Here is a 24,006-nt window from a genome sequence, read left to right as displayed (position 1 = left end):
AAGGAAGGGACTGAACGCAAGTCTTTGTTCCTGAATAACAACAACCCATGTAGAGTTACTAAACTTCTGAATAAGAAAGTTTTAGCAGCGGAACAAGAGGAAGCTGGACTATAACCTTGAAAGAACAATGGGGGGAATTTTATAATTTGACATTTTTAAAGATTTAGGAATTAATTTTTAAAAAGTAATCCTAAAAATGGGAAATAATTCTGCAAGGAGTTGGGGGAAAAATGGGATTGATGGACTTAAGACTTCCAGGCTGGAAACATAGATTGGAGGATAAGGGAAATTAAACCGGGGAAGGGGAGGGAGAATTAGAATCCAAAGGCTTGCAACTATTTTCTGAATTGATTTTCTTTTTTCTAATATATTTCTTATTTTTTTATACTTTTATTCTGTGTGCTTTTACTTTAATGGGAAAAAAGGGGGACATTGTGGAAAGAAAAGGGGGCGGGCTATGGGGAGAGATCTTTTGCTTTTTTTTATCAAGGGTGTTGCATAAGGTTTGTATAAATTTAAATTTGAACAATGGGGTATATAAATTGTGCTTTAAATCAGAAACAGAACTTGTGGAAACAACAATATGAAAGGGGAATACGGTAGGGGTGGGGGAAGGGGGGAGTCCCAGAAAGTGGATGTTTGAAAATAAGGTTCTGAATGTATCTTCATAATTTCTTTTCTTCTCTTTCTGTATTTTGGAAACTTCAATAAATATTATTTAAAAAAAAAAAAAAAAAAATGAAAAAGTTTGCTGACCCCTGTGACACACAGTGTTGCTCGTGAAATTATAGAGCCAAAAGAGACCACAAAGGGCATCTAGCCCAACCCCTTCCAATGCAGGAATCCATTTGCCCAACTTGGGAATCGAACCCTCGACCCTAAGATTGAGTCTCATCCTCTACCAGCAGAGCTATCCTGCAGCTATTTCAGAACGTTTTCAAATAGGAACCTAGGAAGTTGCTTTATCCTGCGTCAAACCATGTTCCATCTAGCTCCATACTGTTGACACGGACCGGCAGCAGCTCTCAGGGTTTCCGACGGGGGACATTCCCAACCCTATCTGACGACGAGGAGGACTGAACAGGGAATGTCTGCATAAAGCAGCTGTTCCACCCCTGAACCACAGCATTGCTCTTTAAAATGAAGTCAAGATTCCAGTCCTCATTGTTCCGCAGAACGGCATGATTCTACAAAAAAGGCTTCTAACGCGGGGAAGGCTGGCCTAGGAATTAAATCCGGCAGCGGGGCTCAGTCCTGCAACACCCCCCTCCAAAAAATAATAATCAGATCCTTCCTTTTCAGATCCTTCGCTTCTCCAACCAAAACAATGTCCGAACTCTACAAACGCTGAAGTCTCACCGATTTACCCCAACGCAACTTTGCCACCCCAAGCCGGATCCGCCCCGCTCTCCAACCCCAATGGGTCTACTCCGAGCAGGGCTCGCTGCCCCCCCCCCCCGTTGCATTAGCAAAGTGCTGAGTTGGGTATTTTTTTTTTTTTGCTTCCTTGTCTCCCTCCTCCATCCTGCGCCCTCCTCTCCCTCACCGCCCTGCTATCCGGAGGAACCTGAAGGTCACCCGGACCCTCTTGCTCCCCGGGCCCGGGTCCTGCCTCCTGCCGCCGGAGGCCCCGATCCCGGCTTTCGCGGCGGCGGCGGCGGCCGCGGAGGGAGGCGAAGGCGGGCCTGGCCGGGCCGGGCGAGGCGAGGCGAGGCGGAGCTGCGCGCAAGGGCGCCCGGCGCAGATTGGCGCGCCCTGCTGCAAGGGGCGGGCTGGCCTGCGCTGGGGCGTTGAGTTACGAGCCTGTGCCTTGCCAGGGGCTTTGTTTGTAAGCTTTCTCGCCGTCTCTCCACCTCTTTTTCCCCCCCTCTCTCCCCCCACCCCTGCCTTATGCCTTTCCTTCCTCCAGCTCAGCCATCGGAGCTCCACGCAAGGCATCTAATTCTTTAAGTCCTCTCCAGGCGCGCAGAGAATCTTGCACCAGATTGATTTTTATTTTTTTTGTACTGGCTCTGTCTTTTCAGAACCACTCTCTTTCTTCCCTCCCTCCTTCCCTCGGACGGTTCGCCCCATCCCTTCTCCTCTGCAGAGGCGACGAAAGGAGCTCCGGGATTCCCAAGGTAAGGCAATCTCTCTCTCCTTCTTTTCTTTCTTTCTTTCCGGGAGGCGGGTGGCGTTCATTTGGCGAAGATGCGCTTGGGGCTTGCATTGCCAAGCGCGCTCTGGCGATGGTCTTTTCGCTGCTGCGGCGGCGGCGGCTGGCGCGCGGGGTGGCTTGCATCTAGTCACCCCCAAAAAGGAAGAAAACCAAAACCCTCAACCCCCTCTTCAACCTTCCTAAAATACAACAAACCATTCTCCTGTAGCTCCCAAACCAGCGCGCGCCCTCTCTCTTTGCGCGTCAGTTCCGATCCACTCCGAGGATCGCGAAACAGAATCCCCCCCCCTCAGTTTCAACTTTAGAAGCTGGTCGATTTCATTGCCTTTTAAATAAATAAATAAACGCACGCACTTTTTTTAAAAAAAAGAATTTGCATTAGATGTTTAACAAGAAGAAGAACAAGCGTCACTTTTCAAAAAAAAAAAAAAACCCATCAGAGCTCAATTGCAGTGTCCGTAATAGTAACCAATAACTGGTTGGTTGTTAAGCCAAAATCGCATACAAAATCGTCAAGGAATAATACACGAATTTTAAATTGCGTTCTGTTTTGTGTTTCTGTTAATATTCTATTTGCACGACTCCTTTGCCCAGCTTGCGCCACTGTTTGGAACCCAAAGCGCCTCGTAAGTCAATTTCCTGGTCAGAAATTTCGCCCAGAGCTGCTGACGGCGAAATTATACCTGGTGAACTTCCAGTCCTGTTGCCTTGGCTTTCGGCTCCGTTGTTGCTCTTGGCTTGGAAACTTCTCCTCCGAGAGAGGCAGGGAGGAGGAAGTGGTGGTGGCGGTTACGGGCAGGAGCTGAGATCCTCGAATTATGTCTCTTGTCTTCTTGGGGGACTTCGGTTTACTTTTAAGGGATCAAGCCACGAGCTTGTTTTCCAGTCGGGCTCTCCTTTCCTCCCCCAAAAATCAGGCTATTATTTTGGTGTGTGTGCGGGTACGCTGAAGGGGGCAAGCAACACAGAGAGAAAAAGTGTGTGTGTGTGGAGTTGGCTGGAGTTCCAGCACTCCCATCCTGCGGCCAAAAAAACTCTTGTTTTGAAACAATTAAGTGAAGCCAAAACTCACACAGCTGGAGAATTGTAACTGAGCTCCCTTCGTAGCCGGAGAGGGGAAAGGGGGAGGAGGCGCAGTCAAAGGAGCCAGCTCTGAAACTCTTTTTGTGGCATTGATCTTGGACAAAATAGGCTCAGCTGACTTCTGGGACTGCCAGAATCCAAGAAAAGTGTGGGGGGGGGGGGGAGAGAGAGAGACACCCACCCACAAAGGGTTGAATCCAATGCTAGCCCTACTCGGAGTAGACCTTTTGCAGTAAATAGACTTGGCAAACTTTGGTTCCTCTTTTGTTTGTAAACGCTTAGATGAGGTTGGTTTTGTTTGTGTTTTTAAATGCAATGGAGCGGTATATAAATGTTGCGGAACGAAATGAGTTTTAATTTTGATGTGTTTTTCCCTGAGTTGAGTTGAAGAATCTGGAGATCAGGACAAAGGGGTGTGTGTGTGTGTGTGTGTGTGTGTGCTTCTACAGCCTCCTGTTCTCCCAGTGGCCAACCAGATGATGATGATGATGATGATGATGATAAATAAATAAATTATTATTTCTACCCCGCCCATCTGGATGGGGTTTCCCCAGCCACTCTGGGCGGCTTTCAACAGAAGGTTAAAAACAAAATAAAACTTCAGACGTTAAAAACTTCCCTAAGCAGGGCTGCCTTCAGACAGTCTTCTAAAATTCTAAAAGATGCCTCTGTGGGAAGTGCCCCACCCCCCAGCCGGACCCGAGTTCAAGAGAACTCTCTCCCCCTCCTGTGATTTGCAGCGCCTGGTAGAACTGGGAGATGCTTGGAATTCTGGAGAGCTGCTGCCAGTCAGTGCAGGGAATGCTGAGGTAGATGGACTCCGTAGAAGGCAGCTCCCAATGTTCCTGGTAGTAAGGCAGAAAAGACCTTTGAAAGGGCTCTCCTTTACCTGTTCCTGATATGGGGCTCTTTTGATGTGCACAAACCTTGCCAAACTCTGTGTGGGGCTGACTTCTGAGCACGCCCTCATTAGGATTTGTCGTCCTCTTTTTTTAAAAAAATTATTTTTATTAAACAACGTAACAAATTATCAGTCCAAATAATTAGTTATATTATTTTTTCCCATTCCCCCTCAGCTCCCCTCTCTGGTTTTTTTACCCATATTGTTCTCTGCATGTCATAAAATTGTACATATCCTTGCCTTGTCTATCATAAAGGTAAAGTGACCCCTGACCATTAGGTCCAATCGTGACCGACTCTGGGGTTGCAGCACTCATCTCACTTTATTGGCCGAGGGAGCCGGCGTACAGCTTCCGGGTCATGTGGCCAGCATGACTAAGCCGCTTCTGGCGAACCAGAGCAGCGCACGGAAACGCTGTTTACCTTCCCGCCGGAGTGGTACCTATTTATCTACTTGCACTTTGACGTGCTTTCAAACTGCTAGGTTGGCAGGAGCAGGGACCGAACAACGGGAGCTCACCCAGTCACGGGGATTCGAACCGCCAACCTTCTGATCGGCAAGTCCTAGGCTCTGTGGTTTAACCCACAGTGCCATCCGCGTCTATCATATGTTCAACTAATAAATTTGTGGATTTTTCAAGGAGTCCAGATCATTCTGTAGTCATTTTAGGTCATTTGTAAAAAGTTCCCGTACTTCCTTGAAGTCGTCCTCATCACACAGTTTGTATGTCAATTTAGCCCATTCCGCATAGTTCATCAGTTTTTCTTGCCATTGTTCTTTCATTGGGGTTTCCTCATTCTTCCATCCTTGTGCTAGCAAGAAGAAGAAGAAGAAGAAGAGTTTGGATTTGATATCCCGCCTTTCACTTCCCTTCAGGAGTCTCAAAGTGGCTAACAATCTCCTTTCCCTTCCTCCCCCACAACAAACACTCTGTGAGGTGAGTGGGGCTGAGAGACTTCAGAGAAGTGTGACTGGCCCAAGGTCACCCAGCAGCTGCATGTGGAGGAGCGGGGAAGCGAACCCGGTTCCCCAGATTACGAGACTACTGCTCTTAACCACTACACCACACTGGCTCTTGGCACCCTTAGGATTTGTCTCCTGAGCTGGAGGTTCCCATCCCTTCCAGAACCCCATTCATTCCCACCTGGTCCTTGCGACAGAGATGGTAACTGAGGGCTGAGATGGTTTGTTAATTCCAGGTGGGGAAGGGGAATACACTGAGATGGGCCTAATCCTGTGGGCATGTTGTATAGATCACTGCAGAGGTTGCTAAACTGTCCCAAGGATGGAGAGCCACCTGTGGCCTGGTCCTCCAGGTGTTGGCGTATTCCAACCCCCACCATCATCCCTGAGCCAGCCCAACAACATCTGTACAGCCACTGATACTCCACCTGCCCGTGTGAAATGAATGGCAATAGTAGCTTTCCAGAAACTTTGCTCCTGAGGAATAATAATAATGTATACCTGAAGGACGCGGGTGGCGCTGTGGGTTAAACCACACAGAGCCCAGGGCTTGCCAGGCAGAAGGTCGGCGGTTTGAATACCTGCAACGGGGTGAGCTCCCGTTGCTCGGTCCCTGCTCCTGCCAACCTAGCAGTTCGAAAGCTCGTCAAAGTGCAAGTAGATAAATAGGTACTGCTCCGGCAGGAAGGTAAATGGCGTTTCCGTGCGCTGCTCTGGTTCGCCAGAAGTGGCTTAGTCATGCTGGCCACATGACCCAGAAGCTGTACGCCGGCTCCCTCGGCCAATAAAGTGAGATGAACGCCGCAACCCCAGAGTTGGCCACGACTGGACCTAATGGTCAGGGGTCCCTTTATACCTGAAGGAGCGTCTCCACCCTCATCGTTCTGCCCGGACACTGAGGTCCAGCTCTGAGGGTCTTCTGACAGTTCCCTCATTGCGAGAAGCGAAGTTACAGGGAACCAGGCAGAGGGCCTTCTCGGTGGTGGCACCTACCCTGTGGAACGCCCTCCTATCAGATGTCAAGGAAATAAACAACTATCTGACTTTTAGAAGAAATCTGAAGGCAGCCCTGTTTAGGGAAGTTTTTAATGTTTGATCTTTTATTGCGTTTTTAATGTTCTGTTGAGAGCCACCCAGATGGGCGGTGTATAAATAATAAATTCTTATGATGATGATGATGATGATGATGTTATAAGACAGCATGGGGCTTGCTTTGAACTTTAGTCAGAACCCAGTTCCCAGCAGAGCATTCAGCCCCAGAAATACAGGGAACGCCACCCAAGGCAGTGTCTCTGAGCACGGGCAGAGTGTCTTATCTGTGGCAACTTCTGGAAAGGTTTGTCAGATCGTATGAGCAGGTGGTTTGGGGTTTTTGTGTGTGTCAGATTTGCACTCTCTTAATTGCCAGAGAAGTTGTGAACTGGGTGGGTGTTTGTGTCCATGGGCGGTTATGGGAGAAATGGGGGTGTGGTCTCACCCCTTTGGCATGGTTTGCAATCACAGGCCTAGCCCCCTAGGATGACCCAGGGGTTGTCTCCAAATAATTTTCACTCTGAGTAGACCCATTGAAAGGAAGGAACCTAAGTTGGTGATGCCCATTGATTTTGATGGGCCTGTTTCAGTGGTTCCCGGAGTGATCAGCCCTGCCTTGTGGGGGGGGGGCGGTGGGATAATTTAGGGGGGCACTTAGAAGCAGGGGGATTGGAGGTGGTGATTCAAGTCTCCTGCTACGTGGCTTTAAACCGGGGAAACTGCTATTTCTCCGTCAAGCCCAACCATCGCATTAAGAATTTACCGCGCGTTGAAGTACAGCAGTTACTAAATGTGACATTGAGGATTCCTGCTAAATGACTATCAGACTTTGAGAAGCTGGTGGCACTGGATCGAATTCATCAGTTCTCTTGAACTAAGCTAAATAGTTTTAATTGGATTTTGAACAAACGTGCAGTTAATTGTTCTGAATGTCGTCGTGTTGTTATCTTCCCTAGTGAGTCGTGCAAACTGCTATTCCAAATTGTTATTATTTAATTAAATTTGTACATTGCTTAAACTTGCCCAAGGCAACATGCCCCAAATAATGCTTTTTATAGGGTAAGGGGATGAGTTTATGGCGCCAAGGGGGCAGTGGCCCCCAAAAGCTGGGGAGCCACTGGAGTTTTCTGAGTAGGACTAGCCTTGCCTGCAGCTCCTGGGTCCCGCCGTTGCCTCTGCCACAGACCTCATCACAGGCTCTCGTTCATAGGGAAATAAAACAGGGACTTCTCTGTGGTGGCCTCTTGTGGCTTTCAATATCTTCCCTAGAAAGGAGGAAAGTGTGTGGGCCTCCTCTGCATGGGCGTTCAGGAGAACCCCAAAGGCTTGTTTTTGTTCTGCTCCACATTTTGTGGTTCTGCTTTCTAATAACTTGTTTTACTGGTTGTTGACGGGCGATAGCTCAGTCGGTAGAGCATGAGACTCTTGATCTCATGTTTGGGAGTTTGAGCCTCAAAAGATTCCTGCATCGCCGGGGGTTGGACTAGATGATGCTTGTGGCCCCTTACAGTTCTAGCATTCTATGGAGCTGTTTTGTTACTTTGCTGAGATTTTAAGAACTTTGGAGGGTGGGACCACTATGTTGTTGTTTTTATTGATTCAAGTTGTCTGTTGTCTCTTCATCTTAAATCTTGGTGTTGTGGACACCCTGGAAAGTGTGTTTGGGGGGGTTGGTGGTCCATGTTCGTTTTTAACCTGTTGAACAAATGCCTTCAAACATCGCAGGCCTACCTCACAGGGGTGTTTTTGTAAGGCTGTCGATGGGAATAAGGGAATGTTCTGCCTGTTTGAAAGAGCGGTAGATAAACTTGAAGATTTTTATGCTTGAAAGTGAATTCCTCAAGGAGCACCTTCTGGTTTTGATTTTTTATAAAAGGTTAATAGAGAACCAGCCCCTTTTGTAAGTGTTCGCTTTCAAAATATTTCCTCCAAACGGCCAGAGTCCACACTCCAGCCATACAACAACCCTGTCGGGTAGTTTAGGCTGGGAGATTGAGATTTTCACCCAAGGGGACTTACATTTGTCTCCAATGAAGTTCTATTCAAAGCAAAGCCACTAGCTCAGAGTAGACCCACTGACTAACACGACTAACTTAGAGCCATCCGTATCAATGGGTTCACGCTAAGCAGAACTTAGTTGGAAACCACCCACTGAAATTAGTATTCTCAAGAGTTACACCTTTGATTATTTAAGTGGGTCACCTCTGAGTAGGGCCATTGTGATGGCCTCCAGAGAGGTTTTCTTGCAAACCGCTTAGAGGTTTTCTTACAATCAAGCAGCCCCAAATTTTGTGAAGTAAATAAAACTCAAAGCTCTCGGCTTCTGCTCTAGTAAACTGTGGTTATCCGTGAAGCTTCACTTTTACTTAGTTATTTTAATCAGGGGATCATAGAGTCGTAGAACTGTAGAGTTGGAAGGGGCCATGTGGGTCATGTCCAAAGTCCGCTTCGGGGGCCTAATCCGGCCCGCCGGTCGGTTTCATCCCACCCCTGTAGCAGTTGATTTCCTGGGGTAAAATCCTAAAAAAACCTCAACAGCTTCAATCCCAAAAAAATCCTAAAAAGCAACAACTTTGGTCAGCCCTCACGGCCCTTCACTTCATCAAATCTGGCCCTCTTTGAAAAAAGTTTGGACACCACTGCTAGTCCAACTCACTGCAAGGAGGAATCTTTTGCCCAACATGCGGCTTGAACCCACGATTAAGGGTCTCATGTTCTACCACCTTTAGCCATATTTTGAGAGGCGTCTTTTGCCAGGGGAGGGGTCTCAGTTCCAGACGGTTAACCTCCAGTTTCTCTCCCTGCTCCAGGGGTGGGGTGCCAAGTGGAAGCAGGGGTGTGCGATGACGAAGAGTGCAGTTTGATCTGGATGCTTGCATACTTTCCCGCCAGTTTAGTTGCCCTCCAAAGAAATCCTGTGGGTGAAGCTTTTCCCTTGAACAGAGCCCCTTGCGAGCAAAACCGCACATGTTGAATTTTGCCTGCTTAAAGTAGATTGCTAGGAGGGGGGAGTTAATTACGAACAGGAAAAAAAATCAAGGCACCGCTCCCCTAAGTCGCTTCCTCTGCCTATCGCTCTATCTTCCTATATGCATAAAAACTGAAGGCTGTCGTCACGCAGCCCCCATTGGAGGATATGCAGTGCTGCTTCACGGCCCCAGATTTGCATGAAGCAGTGGGGTTGGGAAGGTGGAAGGCAAGCTTGGGGAATTGCATGGGGTGGGAAGGGGAAACTCGGGGGGGGGGTTAATGGGGTGTGGGAATGGCAGGAAGTTTGGTGAGCAGATCCAGCAAAGTCACAACCCCCTGTCCACACACACAACCCACAGATACACACAATTTTTACGGGCAAGTTTTGTGAAAACATCCCTCTGTTTCCTGCTAGCAGTGTGCTCGGAAAAACTAGCTGGAAAGTTGTTGTTTTTTAAATCCTATTTGCCGTGCATTTTCTCCCCTAGCCTGCCTTAGCTGTAGTTTTTAAAGCAGGAATGATGACCCCATAGCCCCTGAAAAGAGGTTGCTGGACTCCCAACTGCCCACTGAGCCTGCTGGCCACAGACTCCCAGTTTTAAAGTTTTGAAAGGTTACTTAAGGAAGCTTTCCCCCTAGAATGTTTCTTAGCAGGGATTTGGGCGAGAGGGGAATTTAATCGCCTTGGTTTCTGCAGAGAATGGGGGGGGGCTGTTGCTCCTCACTTAATCTGAAGGGTCCACTGCCCTCGTTCTGTCAAGCGACGCCGAGATGCCGTGAGGGGCTTTCGCTGCTGGTGGTTCGCTATCCGCTCCTGCGATTAATTTGGGGATAAGGCTGGCGTTTCGGCGGCTCGTTCGTTTATTTATTTATTTTCAAAATCCCTTTCGCCCAAGAAAAGAGTAAGATCAGGGCTGTGAGCGAGGCGAAAACATTTCGTACGCGGAGCAACAGTTTTAAAAGCATGCTTTTATTGCGTAGTTCCTTGAAAAACGAAAACGAAAATGGGATAATTTATTTATTTGTTGCATTCACATCCTGCTTTTTCCTCCATGGTTCCTCCCTCCCTCCTCTCTTATTTCCCACAACAACCCTGTCAGGTAGGCGAGGCTGAGAGAGTTTACGACTAGTCGAAGGTCCAGGGAAAATAACTTCATGGCTGAGAGGGGATTTGAACCCAGTTCTTTCTCAGGCTTTTAGGTCTTCCTGTGGGCTGTTCCCCTAATTCTGCATGTGTGTGGACTCTTCCCGGTTTTCCAGAGGAAGTGCTGTCTGCACTTTCTCAGAGACCCTCTTCTTCTTTTAATCCCTGGATGGGCCAGGGTTAAGCTGGAGCATCGAAGATTCATGAACCACACCCGGGGCATGAATTAAGTCCTGGGTTTTGAATGGATGGGAAATCCCAGTGCCTTTTCTCGTAGCATTAAGGCTGCATCGAACAAGCTTACGGATCGATATGCGTTGAACGAGCTGCAAGGTTAATAATTTCTGCAACAATTGATGTTGCTTATATAGATTTCGGGCAGGAGGACGAGGAGGGACCCAAAGACCGAGGGTGGGCAGCTGGCGGTTGGGGGAGCAGAAAGTCAGGGAATCGATCGGACTTGAGTTGAGTTTTGGAAAGCTGATAGAACCGCTCCGATCATCGTTTTTCGCCTCTGTCGAAATTTGGGAGGTCTCCAGTTCATCGGTGTCTGCCTGCTTTTGTGGAGATTCCCTTACAGGGAACGTGGATCAAATATCTTGATGTCTTGAGTGCTGCTGTTTCGAGGGAGACCCTTGATGTTCCAATTAATAATAATAATAATAATAATTTATTATTTATACCCCGCCCATCTGGCTGGGCTTCCCCAGCCACTCTGGGCGGCTTCCAACAAAATATTAAAATACAGTAATGCATCAAACATTAAAAGCTTCCCTAAACAGGGCTGCCTTCAGATGTCTTCTAAAAGTCTGGTAGTTGTTGTTCTCTTTGACATCTGGTGGGAGGGCGTTCCACAGGGCGGGCGCCACCACTGAGAAGGCCCTCTGCCTGGTTCCCTGTAACTTGGCTTCTCACAGGGAGGGAACCACCAGAAGGCCCTCGGCGCTGGACCTCAGTGTCTGGGCAGAACAACGGGGGTGGAGATGCTCCTTCAGGTCTACTGGGCCTTTGAGGCCATTTAGGGCTTTCAAGGTCAGCACCAACACTTTGAATTGTGCTCGGAAACGCACTGGGAGCCAATGTAGGTTATTTCAAGACCGGTGTTATGTGGTCTCGGCGGCCGCTCCCAGTCACCAGTCTAGGTGCCGCATTCTGGATTAGTTGTAGTTTCTGGGTCACCTTCAAAGGTAGATTTCCAGAAGGGGGTTGCCCTGTTAACAAAATCACCTGTCTCCAACCAACCTGGACTCAACATTGATTTACAGTCGTACTTTGGAAGTCGAATGGAATCCGTTCCAGAAATCCGTTCGACTTCCAAAACGTTCAGAAACCAAAGTGCGGCTTCCGAAGCCGCGGAACCCGTATTCAAGTTCCAAAGAATGTTCGCAAACTGGAACACTCACTTCCGGGTTTGCGGCATTCGGGAGCCAAAACGTTCGACTCGCAAGGCGTTTGGGGTCCAAGGTACGACTGTTTTGAATTTCTATCCTAACTTTCTCCCAAGGAGCGCACGGTGATTTGCCTGGTTCTCCCTGCCCTCGTTTTTGTTTGTTAACATTTTTATTAATTTTCCAAAAACAACACAAAAACATCACCAACAAATTTTTAAACCATAACTTTGGCTTGGTTTCCTTGATTAGAACTTATTCACGCACATCCTTAAAACCTTATATGCTTAATAATTCAGATTTTCAACCTTTTTCATCTTATTACAAGTGACTTTTGAAAGTTATACTAATGTAAAGGTCTATACACAAAGCTTAAAAGATATGCATTGAACTACCCCCTTTTTTAGAATTCCCTGCCCTCGTTTAGTGCCCACAACAACCGTGCGATGTTTTGCGAGGGTGAGGCAGACAGTGAGCAGTGAGCTACATGGCCAATGGGGATTTGAACCCTCGTCTTTCCCATGTCCAACACTCTAAGCATCACAGAAGTTGACCTACTGGGAAATGAATGAACCGAAGTTTAATGAACCTTGGGAATGCCCAAGGGAATAAGGCTCAGGGCCAGGGGATTGGTGGTGGGACGGCGAAGGATGGTCAGAGAAAGAAGAGGGAGAAGATTGGGACAAGGAGGTGTTCGAAGTTGAAGGGGTTTCTTATCGCGGCAAAATGGAAGAGTAATGAAATCCTCTTTATACAAGATTGGATCCAAAAGCTGACAGAATATGCCGAATTAGACAGTTTATCAGAAAAAATACAGAATAAATCAAAACAGGGATTTGTCTCAAAATGGGAGGTTTTCAAAGAATATTTCAAAAAATAAATATAGTGGTTTAAATTCTGTTGCAGCATTCAAGGAACTTCAGTAATAGTTGCAAGGCAGATATAAGAAATTAGATATATTAAGAAAAAGTTTTAATTATGATAAATTGTGTATTGGCAATAAGTAATATGAAATCGAAACATGGAATAGACGGGAGGTTGGGTCTTTAGGGTTAAGACCAATTTATGTTTTATTGTTTGGTAAGAAAATTATGTGTCTATGGTTATTCCTGTGTGTAATTTGGTATTTGTGTTTTTTCGTTTTTTCTTGCTGTATCAGTAAATAAATTTTAAAAAAGGAAGTTGAAGGGGTAACAGGGCTTTGTGAGAAGGGAGAGTCTGTGTCAGAGAGCAGTCCAGAATCAGAGGCAGGAGAGGAGGGAGGCCAAGAGGCAGAGATGAGTCTGTCTGGTGAAGAGTCACAGGTGTCTCTCCCTTTGGCTGTGACAAGCTCCCCTCTCTCCTGGTCACCCAGGACCAGTAGAGGCATGAAGCGGCAGGAGCAAAGGTAGACATGCCGGTGTAGTCTCAGATTTCTTGGGGAAAACCACAGAGAGGAGGTGACTTGTGGGCTGGGGGAGGCGGGCACCTTCAGTCTATCGCATAGGGGCAAGACCATGGGTAGGCAAACTCAGGCCTGGGGGCCAGATGCGGCCCAATCGCCTTCTCAATCTGGCCCGTGGATGGTCTGGCAATCAGCGTGTTTTTACATGAGGAGAATGTGCCCTTTTATTTAAAATGCATCTCTGGGTTATTTGTGGGGCACAGGAATTCGTTCATCCCCCTCCCATATAGTCCCGCCCCCCACAAGGTCTGAGGGACAGTGGACCGGCCCCCTGCTGAAAAAGTTTGCTGACCCCTGGGCAAGACCTTCCAAGGTAGACTTGCTGTGCTCACTAGGCCTGGCACCCCTTGTTTCTTCTCATAAAGAGTTATCTTCACGTAACGCCGTGTGATTTATTGCTGGCTTGCTCCTGGCAGTTAGCCACGGCCATGTCTTTCAATGGGTCCGCGGGACTAACATTGAACGCAGCCCCGACAAATTCATAATATTTTTGTGGGTCATGGCCCCTTTCAGATGCGTGGAGCGTGATCTTGAGTTACAGGTCCGAGGTGGAGGCGTAGAAGGTTGTAAAACAACGAGGTCAGGGGGAACAAGCAGAGAATTGCAGGCAGGGATAATCGCCGAACAAAAAAAGTTGTTGATAATGCAGGCGTCCTGGCATTGGTAAGCCAACTGACCCGGGTAATACGCGAAGAACGCTTCATTCTCAGGTCACAAATGATCACACCAAACCTCTGGGTGCTTTATAATTCAACAGTTTCACTTGGCAGCCTCTCTTTGAAGTTCCTTTGCTCCAGGGTGGCCACTTTAAGGAAATTTGCAGAGTATCCTGGGAGGCTAAAATTCGCCCCCCCCCCTTCCGCCGGCCAGCTTTTGAATATTGAAGCGGCAGTGAAACATTGCTGTTCTTTACATAATTATATCTCTGTCTCTGCTGTTCTGCATTTCCCTTTCCTTCTGATCTCTCCATTCGCAGCTCTCCCTCCAAAAAAACACACCAGTAATCATCCCTGCCCTCTGAGAATCTGTTTCCCGATATGTGCTGAAATAGACTGCAGTCTGTAGAAGATCTCCTGCCCTGCTGGCATTCAAGGCGCCCAAAACCCTTAATTATAATTTTTGCTGCTCTCTAGCTGTGTGATCGCCTCACTGTGATCCTCTTAGATCAGGGGATCTTGGGGCCGCATTCTGTTCTGGCCAACCTTCCGGGGGCCACATGTGGATGGTGGGTGGGGCCAGAGGCAAAGTGGGTGGAGCAAGATTATTATTATCTATTATTTTGATTTATTGCCCATCCTTTACCCTGAGGTCCCAGGGAGTGTGACAGCCATTTAACATTAAAAAACCGTTTGAAACCAGTTACAGCCCCCAGAACAGAGTATTTTCATAAAAACACATATCTCAGGGGTCAAAGAGGGGAGTCTTCAGCATTCATCGAAAGCTGTAAAATGAAGGCACCTGGTGCAACGTTAGCTGAGAGATTCCTACAACTTAGGGGCCACCACAGAGAAGGCTCTCTCCTATGCCACCACTGCTGAGCTCCTAAAGGTCCTCTTCATCTCAAAAGCAGCTCTGAGGATTGGGCATAGCTGTCAACGTTTCCTTTTTTTTAGGGGAAATCCCCTTATTCCGAATAGGATTCCTCGCAAGAAAAGGGAAACGTTGACAGCTATGGGATCAGGTCATAATAATAATAATACATTTTATTTATACCCTGCCAGAGCTGGGTTCAGGGCGGCTAACACCAATAAAATCACAGTAAAAAACATGAAAGGGGAAAAAGAAAAAAGAAAAAAAACCCAATTTAAAATAGAGGGTAAACTGCAATTTAAAATGCAGCCTCATTTTAATAATAGTCCATAGATCAAAACCATAAGGGGAGGGAAACCTAAGGGTCAGACTGAGTCCAAACCAAAGGCCAGGCAAAACAGCTCTGTCTTGCAGGCCCTGCGGAAAGATGTCATGTCCCGCAGGGCCCTGGTCTCTTGTGACAGAGCTTTCCTCCAAGTCGGGGCCAGTGCTGAAAAGGCCCTGGCCCTATTTGAGACCAATCTAACCTCCTTGCGACCTGAGAATCACAGAACTATAGAGTTGAAAGGGGACCCATGCGGTCATCTAGACCAACCCGCTGCAATGCAGGAATCTCAGCATCCATGACAGATGGCCACCCCACCTGTGCTTAAAAACCTCCAAGGAAGATGAGTCAATCACCGCCTTTCACGGGAGGCCGTTCCACCGTCAAACAGCTCTTACCCTCAGAAAGTTATTCCTGGTGTTTAGCTGAAATCTCCTTTCTTGTAACCTGGGTTCGAGTCCTGCCCTCTGGAGCCGGTGGAAACTAGCTTGCTCCATCATCTACTCGAGATATTTGAAGACGGCCATCTTATCACCTCTCTGTCTTCTCCAGGCTAAGCATCCCTCCATCCTTCAACCATTCCTCATCAGGCGTGGTTTCCAGAGCCTCAGTCGTCTTGGCCCGCCCTCCTCTGCGCATGTTCCAGGGTCACTCTGGAACGGATATGTTCTCCAACCCCAACCCCTTTCTTGGGAGCAAGGATCCTGAGTTCGGATCATGGCCCGGCTTGTGGGTGCAGGCAGCAGGAGGGAGGTGGGTGGTGTTCGATGCCAGCAAGACTCACTGTGGAAGCAGCCATTTTTTATTTTTTACTTTCAAAAATAATTACAAATAAGCTGGTGTGCAGAAGGGAACATCTCAACTGGCTCGTTCCAGTTGCGCCGTTAACGAGTGACAGCTGATTTCTGCATCGTTAATTGCTAATCAAGCCAGACGAATATCCCACCGGGAAGAGGAAAATGAGCCAAAGGCAAAGTGAAGCTTAGGAGGAAGCTTTTATTATTTTTATTTTTATTTTAAAGTGGGGGTGGCCTTTCTCTGCTGGCGATTGCTCTTTCTCCCCTCAATATTTCGCCTCTCCCTAGCCTTTGCAGAGTTAGTCTGCTGAGATTGCGGAAGGGGGGGCGTAGAATCGAAGGGTAAATTCTCTTACACTTACCCCCCCCCCCGAAGAAGTATTGTGGAACGGTTTGGTGAAAAAGAAGGCACCTCTCTCTCTCTTCCCTCTCCCTCTCCTTCCTCGCTTTCTATTTTGAGGCCTCGGATTGTTCATCATAATTTTATTAAAAAGGTGACTGAGGGGAGAAATTGAATCGGCGTCTGCCGCCGCCACGTGGCTTGAATTCCCAATTAAAGAGGACGCCGGCTGTGGGGAGGCGAGAGGGAGAGCGCTAGGCCTGAGGCGCAGGCCACAGTCGGGAGGGTAGTCGGTAGAGGATGAGAATCTTAATCCCAGGGTTGTGGGTTCGAAATCCGCGCTGGGCGGGTTGGACTAGATGACCCTCGGGATCCCTTCCAATCTATGACTCTTTGATCTCTGGCCTCAGCACAGCTATGATGGGTTGGGTAAGCTGAAAGGCTTGGAAAACAGAGGTGGGGAGCGGGCTGCTCTCGCACTCAGGGCCTGCCTGGGTGCTTCCTGAATTTTAACCAAATTAGTTCCTATGGTCTCGCGTTCCTCGTAAACCGATTTTGTTGTTGCTTAGTCGTTTAGTTGTGTCCAACCCTTTGTGACCCCCTGGACCAGAGCACGCCAGGCACTTCTGTCCCCCGCAGTTTGGTCAAACTCATGCTGGTAGCTTCGAGAACACTGTCCCACCATCTCGTCCTCTGTCGTCCCCTTCTCCTTGTGCCCTCCATCTTTCCCAACATCAGGGTCTTTTCCAGGGAGTCTTCTCTTCTCATGAGGTGGCCAAAGTCTTGGAGCCTCAGCTTCACAATCTGTCCTTCCAGTGACCACTCAGGGCTGATTTCCTTCCGAATGGAGAGGTTTGATCTTCTTGCAGTCCATGGGACTCTCAAGAGTCTCCTCCAGCACCAGAATTCAAAAGCATCCATTCTTCGGTGATCAGCCTTCTTTATGGTCCAGCTCTCACTTCCATACATCACTACTGGGAAAACCATAGCTTTAACAATACAGACCTTTGTTGGCAAGGTGATGTACGACTCAGAGCAATGGATGCACGAAGCTAAGAGACAATAAACAAGCAGACCTCTGCGTTTCAGATCTGGAGAGGGGTGTGTGTGTGGGTGTGTTGAACTCTGATCAGTGATATACATTTGGCCGGGTTTTATGTGCCAGAAACGCAAACACGGACGCACAGACCCCCTCCTGCTTTCCTCCCGAGGTGTCCCAGATTGCCTGGGAGATGCCGGGATCCGTTTTTCCCACACTCGGAAACTTTGGAACGTGCCGATGCGCGCAGGGTGCAAAGTTTGCAGCTCCGAGGTTCCCGGAACAGCTGTTGGGGACGCAGCAGTTCCCAGAAAAGTCCTGCGCCCGGTCCCCTCGGGACAGAGGCTCTCTGCCGGCAGCTCCCCGGAGGGCCGGGGGAAGGACGCAGCAGCGGGACGAAAGTATGGCAGGGTCAGCCTCAGCCGCCGGACCTCCGGCCCTTCCCATGACTCAGGATGGCCTGCCTGGGACGCTGGGAGGCCGCAGTTTGGGGGAGGGTGTGCCCTCCATCGGCAAGGCCAACAAAGCATCGTGCGGGTTGTGGGGAGTGGTTTTTCTTTGAAGCACAATAGGATGAGGACAGGGAAACTAGGAGTGATGGGTTCTCTTGTGTTCCTTCTCTCTCTCTCCCTCTCTCTCTCTATCTCACTCACTCACTCACTCTCTCACACACTGATTCTCTCAAAGACACACATTGTCTCTTTCTCTCTCAGACAAACAAGATTGATTGAGCGATCAGTAGATAGCTGTATCTGTCTGTCCCTCTTCTCTCTCATTCACACACAGTCTGTGTCCTTCTTTCTTTCTTTCTTTCTTTCTTTCTTTCTTTCTTTCTTTCTTTCTTTCTTTCCTTCCTTCCTTCCTTCCTTCCTTCCTTCCTTCCTTCCTCTCTCTCTCTCTCTCTCTCTTTCTTTCACACACACACACACACACACACTTCTTTTCAAACAAGATTGATTGAGCGATCAGTAGATAGCTGTATCTGTCTGTCCCTCTTCTCTCTCATTCACACACAGTCTGTGTCTTTCTTTCTTTCTTTCTTTCTTTCTTTCTTTCTTTCTTTCTTTCTTTCTTTCTTTCATCTCTCTCTCTCTCTCTCCCTCCCACACACACACACACACACACACACTTCTTTTCAACCGTGAACTAGCTAGAGAGCATCATATCAATTCATTTCTCTTCCTCGTTTATCCACATCAATTCACTTCTCTCTTTTTTTTAAAAAAAAGTTCTCATGAAAATTCATCCACATCCCAGTGCAAATTTACCTGAACAGGCGGCGGTTTGAATGCAATTTTACCCAACGTCAGGGGTACCACCTTGAATTAAATAATAGGGTGGGACGTAAGCTCTGCTCCACACAACCGATCGCAAGAGGCCATTTGAATGGCAATACCCATCAACTGGGGGGGGAAGCCCCCTCAAAAATTTTATTGGAGGGGGACTGAAGAGACCTTGGCCTCTTGGAGTTGACTCCCATGCCCAGCCTACGCAGTTTTGCCCTTTCCCCCAATATGACTATTTTTATATGTTGGTTGCACAAATAATATGCATTTGTATGCATGCTTTACCATAATATGCACATTCGATGAACATTTCCCCCCCATTGGGGAACCCCATTGCAAAATTCAGAGGAGGGCAAACGTCATCAAATGGGCGTGTTTTTGCTTCTTGTATTGTATCGGAAAGTACAAGTTAGGTAGGATCACCTTCAGATTGCAAACTCAAACCAATTCCTCCTCCATCTGTAGTCCTAATGCGGAAGGACTGCGCTAAAATGCCAGGAGTTGGGAGAAGGTTCCTCTTTGTCCTCCTTTGCAAAACCCAGATCTCTCTTTCGCTATTTGAAGGCACCTTGTCTTTGAAAGACTCTCCTGTCTGAGTTAAAAGACTCAGCACGCCACCCGCAGTTAGGACTTTGCACGATGCTTGGGCGCTACTCAACAGTCCTGTACTTGAAGGTCTCCTTAGTCCTAGTCCAGTTGTTGTTGTTGTTAATATTAATATTAATTATTGTTGAGTTTCCCTTCCACAGTCTACACCTGCCCAGCAGAACTGATCTCTGCTCTCCCCACTGTAGCGAGACATGCTGCATTTTCCTTTCAAATAGCAGCCATTGTTTCTCATTTTTCATCCCTGCCTGTAAATTAGAATGTACAAATAAAATGCAAATGGATGTCCTCTTTCATTCATTTTCGGCGGGGGTGTGTGTGTGTGTAGCTGTCGTATTCCGCTAACCCTTTTCCTTCAGATATTTTGCCCACCCCGAAGGGGCATCCCTCTCTCTGAATGACTGTTTTAGAGGACAGCCCTTTCTTGGGAGCCCCACCTCTGTCCGAAGAGTTGTCCCATCCAACGCCCCCCCCTTTAAGGATCAAGAACCCCGAGAAGGGAAACTGGGGGGGGGGGCGAGGCGTCTTGCAGCTGCCCACCCGCAAGTCCTCCGCACCTGGGCTGCCAGCTGAGTTGGCGCCCGCAGGTCACCTGGCCGCAGTCTCCTTCCCTGCGGCGAGATGCATTGTATTCCGGGCAAAATTACAGTGATTATTTCTCAATTTGCATCCGTGCATATTAATTAGCTGGTGCCTATTTCACGCAGATGGGTCGTCTTTTGTCTTTTTAGGGGAGGGGAGGGAATGCATATCTCTCTCTGTGTGTGTGTTTTGGCAGTGTGTAACTGAAACCCCCCATCTCACGCAGGAGACCCCTGTAAAAGCAAGGAAGGTGAGGGATGGGGAAACCACCGACTCTGACTCGTGACTTCTTGGCTTGAATCCATCATCCTTGCTTATCCTGAGTTGGTGTGTATAGCCCCACCTCCCTACTCTGGCTGGCAGCAGCCGCTCCGTGGTCTCAGGGTGGGGGCAGGGAGAGGAGCGTCGTTCTCATTCTCAACATCCCAGAATTTTCTTAACTGGAGACCCCAGGGGTTGAATCTAGGTTATCTTCTACACGCACGGCTCGACTGCTGAGCGACGGATCGAGGACGGAGGTTTTTTGGGCAAATTCCCATTGGGAAACTTTATGACGCTGGACTGGGGAACCTCCGAGCTGGAGGCAGCCCTCCCAAACTCTCTTTCTGGCCCTCGGGGACTCTCTGGGGCCTCTGGGTCGCTGGATGGAGGGTTTAGAGGGGTGTGTAGAAACTTTGTTGTTGTTGTTGTTTAGTTGTGTCCGCCTCTTTGTGACCCCCTGGACCAGAGCACGCCAGGCACTCCTGTCTTCCACTGCCTCCCGCAGTTTGGTCAAACTCATGTCCGTAGCTTTGAGAACACTGTCCCACCATCTCGTCCTCTGTCGTCCCCTTCTCCTTGTGCCCTCCATCTTTCCCAGCATCAGGGTCTTTTCCAGGGAGTCTTCTCTTCTCCTGAGGTGGCCAAAGTCTTGGAGCCTCAGCTTCAGGATCTGTCCTCCCAGTGAGCACTCAGGGCTGATTTCCTTCAGAATGGAGAGGTTGGATCTTCTTGCAGTCCATGGGACTCTCAAGAAACTAGCCGACGTCAATTTAAAGGTGAATTTAGTAGAACGGTGCTCCGCTTGTTTTGCAACTAGCTCCTCCCACTGCCAGCATGCGGCCTCCGAAAGCTTTTCCCAGAGAGAAACCGGCCCTTCATGTGGGAAAGGCTCCAAGGCCTAAGGACATCTAGCAGCTCTTCATGATGGAGGGGACGTTTGAACCCGTCTCTTTCCCTTCCTTGTCTGGGCACCCTCAGTACAGTCCTCCTGCTTCTATTTACGTTGTGTTAATTGCAGCTATATCTTATTAATCCATAACAAATTGCAGCTGCAATGCTTTCGAGTTGTCGTTTTTTGCAGCCGTCTCAGACTCGCTTGTGAGTTTTATCTGACGAGCTTTTTGCCGGGTTTTGCCTTCCGAGACGCATCCTCCTGTTTTGCAATGGGATAAGGCCGTCTGGTTAGACCAGTAAGGGTCATTTTCTGACCGAGCAAGTAACTCTGCTCCCTGGACAAAAGGAGGAATCTCAGCCCAAATCTCTTATCTGGCAGTTCCCAGGGGTTGAGTTACTGGACTTCCTTGCAATCCGTTCGCAAAACAATTTAAAGCAACTGAAGGCCTAAAAAATGCCCTGAAATATTGACGTAAGAGGATAGGAAGAGTTCTCCTGGATCAGGCCAATGGCCCACCGAGTCACAGTGGCCGACCAGATGCCTGAATGAGAAGTCTGCAAGCAGGATCCGTGCACCAGAGCCCTCTCCCGTCCTGTGGCTTCCAGAAATTGGGATCCAGGAACATTTACTGCCTCCAACCATGGAGGAAGAACAGAACCATTGTGGCTAGTCGCCTCTTCCTCCTCCTCCTCCACTACCGTACTTTTCGCTCCATAAGACGCACCAGACCATAAGACGTGCCTAGTTTTTAGAGGAGGAAAACAAGAGGAAAAAAAAAATATTCTGAACGAAACAGTGGATGTCTGATTTTTAAAGTGCATCTGTGCTGGAATTATTTTCAAAGGTTTTTTTTTTTAAATAATAATAATAATCAGTTATTTGCTGCCCTGGACTTCTTTGGGAAGAAGGGCAAGGATATAAATTGAAGGGGGAAATAATGTTTTGCCCTAGGATAACTAACATACAGTTTTGCAGATGTTGCCATCCTCATCTGGAGGATATAGGCTACCCCTGTTTAACCTCCAAAACTAGATTTAACCCTTTTAAAAATAAGTTAGAAAGGGCATCCCAAAACGCCGCACAAAAGATTCAGCGCCAACATCTCCAGATGCAACAATTGCCTGGCTCTGTACAAGGCAGCTTCCAGTGTCCTTATTGAAACCAGCCCTTCACTTGGGACCATGAGGACTAGAACCTTACTTTACTTTTACAAAGCTCCAGAGCTCAGCAGTAGAGCATTTGCATCGCACGAAAAAGATTTATATTCAATGCCTGCTGTTTCCAGGTCAGGGTTGACTCAAGCCCTGGAGAATTGCTGCCAGCCAATGTTTATTTTTTATTTGTTTATTAAAGTTCCATCCCTCCCCTCCCTTCATCCAAAGATTGCAGGGTGGTTTGCAATTTGTTGTTGTTTAGTCGTTTAGTCGTGTCCGCCTCTTCGTGACCCCCTGGACCAGGCCGTCCTGTCTTCCACTGCCTCCCGCAGTTTGGTCAAACTCATGCTGGTAGCTTTGAGAACACTGTCCCACCATCTCGTCCTCTGTCGTCCCCTTCTCCTTGTGCCCTCCATCTTTCCCAACATCAGGGTCTTTTCCAGGAAGTCTTCTCTTCCCATGAGGTGGCCAAAGTCTTGGAGCCTCAGCTTCAGGATCTGTCCTTCCAGTGAGCACTCAGGGTTGATTTCCTTCACAATGGATCGGTCTGATCTTCTTGCAGTCCATGGGACTCTCAAGAGTCTCCTCCAGCACCATAATTCAAAAGCATCCATGCTTTGGCGATCAGCCTTCTTTATGGTCCAGCTCTCACTTCCATACATCACTACTGGGGAAACCAGAGCTTTAACTCTGGTTTGCAATATAAAGGCACAAAAATGCATACCATAATGACAAATAAAAGCATCCTGACCCCAACCCCCACCATGTTGACAGTCCTGAGCTAGCTCTGCCTCTGTTTAAAGCGGCTCTTTTTGTTCCTGAAAGTACAAAGAGTTGACTGAGCCAAATTGACTCCCCCCCCCCCAGGTGTAAGAGAGGCTGGCCGGTTCCAGCTCTGGACATTTGAAGCAGGTGTTTTTGGTCCTGGAAAGGGGGGCGTCTGTTCACCAGGTCTCCCCACCCACCCAACACTCCTTTCTGATTCCCCACCCCCTTCCCAAATCCCGATATCTTAGCAGGAGAAGGAGGTTGATTTGTAAAGCCGATGATATCTGACATCTGTTCCTCTGTGATTTATACCCAGCCCTGAGCTGGGGAACCAGCTAAAGCTGTTTAGACACATTCTTTTTTTCCTTCTAAGCTGGGGAAGGGGGGCACGGGTGGAGCGCCCTGGAGAGGAGTGGGTGTCACTATGGCAAAATGCGCTCGCTGTGGGATGTTGGCCTCAATTTCTTCCATTTCTGGATAATTTGGATGATTTCCTTTTTAAAAAACAGCAACAAGAAAACGGTTGTGGCTGGCTTTCAGTTGTTATTGTTGTTTAGTCGTGTCCGCCTCTTCGTGACCCCCTGGACCAGAGCATGCCAGGCACTCCTGTCTTCCACTGCCTCCCGCAGTTTGGTCAAACTCATGTTTGTCGCTTCAAGAACACTGTCCCACCATCTCGTCCTCTGTCGTCCCCTTCTCCTTGTGCCCTCCATCTTTCCCAACATCAGGGTCTTTTCCAGGGAGTCTTCTCTTCTCCTGAGGTGGCCAAAGTCTTGGAGCCTCAGCTTCAGGATCTGTCCTTCCAGTGAGCACTCAGGGCTGATTTCCTTCAGAATGGATAGGTTTGATCTTCTTGCAGTCCATGGGACTCTCAAGAGTCTCCTCCAGCACCAGAATTCAAAAGCATCCATTCTTCGGAAATCAGCCTTCTTTATGGTCCAGCTCTCACCACTGGGAAAACCATAGCTTTAATTATATGGAGCTTTGCACATGCCAATAGGAATCGCATTGACGCGGACCCACTGGGCAAGGTGCTAGTCCTCAAGGGCGTTACTGGAAAGTAGGGAATTTCCCAATATAAGCGAGCGGTCCGGTGCCCCAGAGAGCGGTCATCCAATGGACCCTCTCTGGGTTTTTTGTTTGCATTTAGTAAACAAAAGCTTTGACGCTTGCCAGTTTTGGCATTGCTATCGCCTATGCAGTTGGCGCCCAGCCAGGGTCCTGACTAAAAAACTCGCGAAACAGAACATTTTCTGCGGTGAGGAAGAATTCATGAAGTGCTGGGGAAAAACTCCGGCCCACGTCACAGCTTCGGAGTCCATTCCTTGTGTAGTGGGGCA

The 24,006-nt window shown here is 48.3% G+C and overlaps 1 protein-coding gene and 1 long non-coding RNA gene across 6 annotated transcripts in view; one reads left to right on the top strand and one right to left on the bottom strand.

The window, feature by feature from the left end:
* LOC310752031 overlaps window positions 1–24,006 on the bottom strand; it is a 91,648-nt gene that overhangs the window by 8,851 nt on the left and 58,791 nt on the right. The gene's annotated exons all lie outside the window — the stretch shown is intronic.
* The window catches only part of SEMA6C (semaphorin 6C), a 128,048-nt gene continuing 105,833 nt past the window's right edge, over window positions 1,792–24,006 (top strand). For 2 of the 5 annotated variants that reach the window (XR_014542641.1, XM_083591037.1), the window contains exon 1: window positions 1,792–2,120. The gene's annotated coding sequence lies outside the window, so the exon portion shown is untranslated. Of the gene's footprint in view, window positions 2,121–6,420; window positions 6,442–24,006 lie in introns of those variants that run through there. The other 3 variants (XR_014542642.1, XM_083591039.1, XM_083591038.1) reach the window with 2 other exon arrangements.

The sequence above is a fragment of the Podarcis filfolensis genome (assembly GCF_964270895.1).
Source record: "Podarcis filfolensis genome assembly, chromosome: 16".
Classification (NCBI taxonomy): Eukaryota; Metazoa; Chordata; class Lepidosauria; order Squamata; family Lacertidae; genus Podarcis; species Podarcis filfolensis.
The sequence above is the reverse complement of the archived record's forward strand: the minus strand, read 5'-3'. Positions and strand labels throughout refer to the sequence as shown.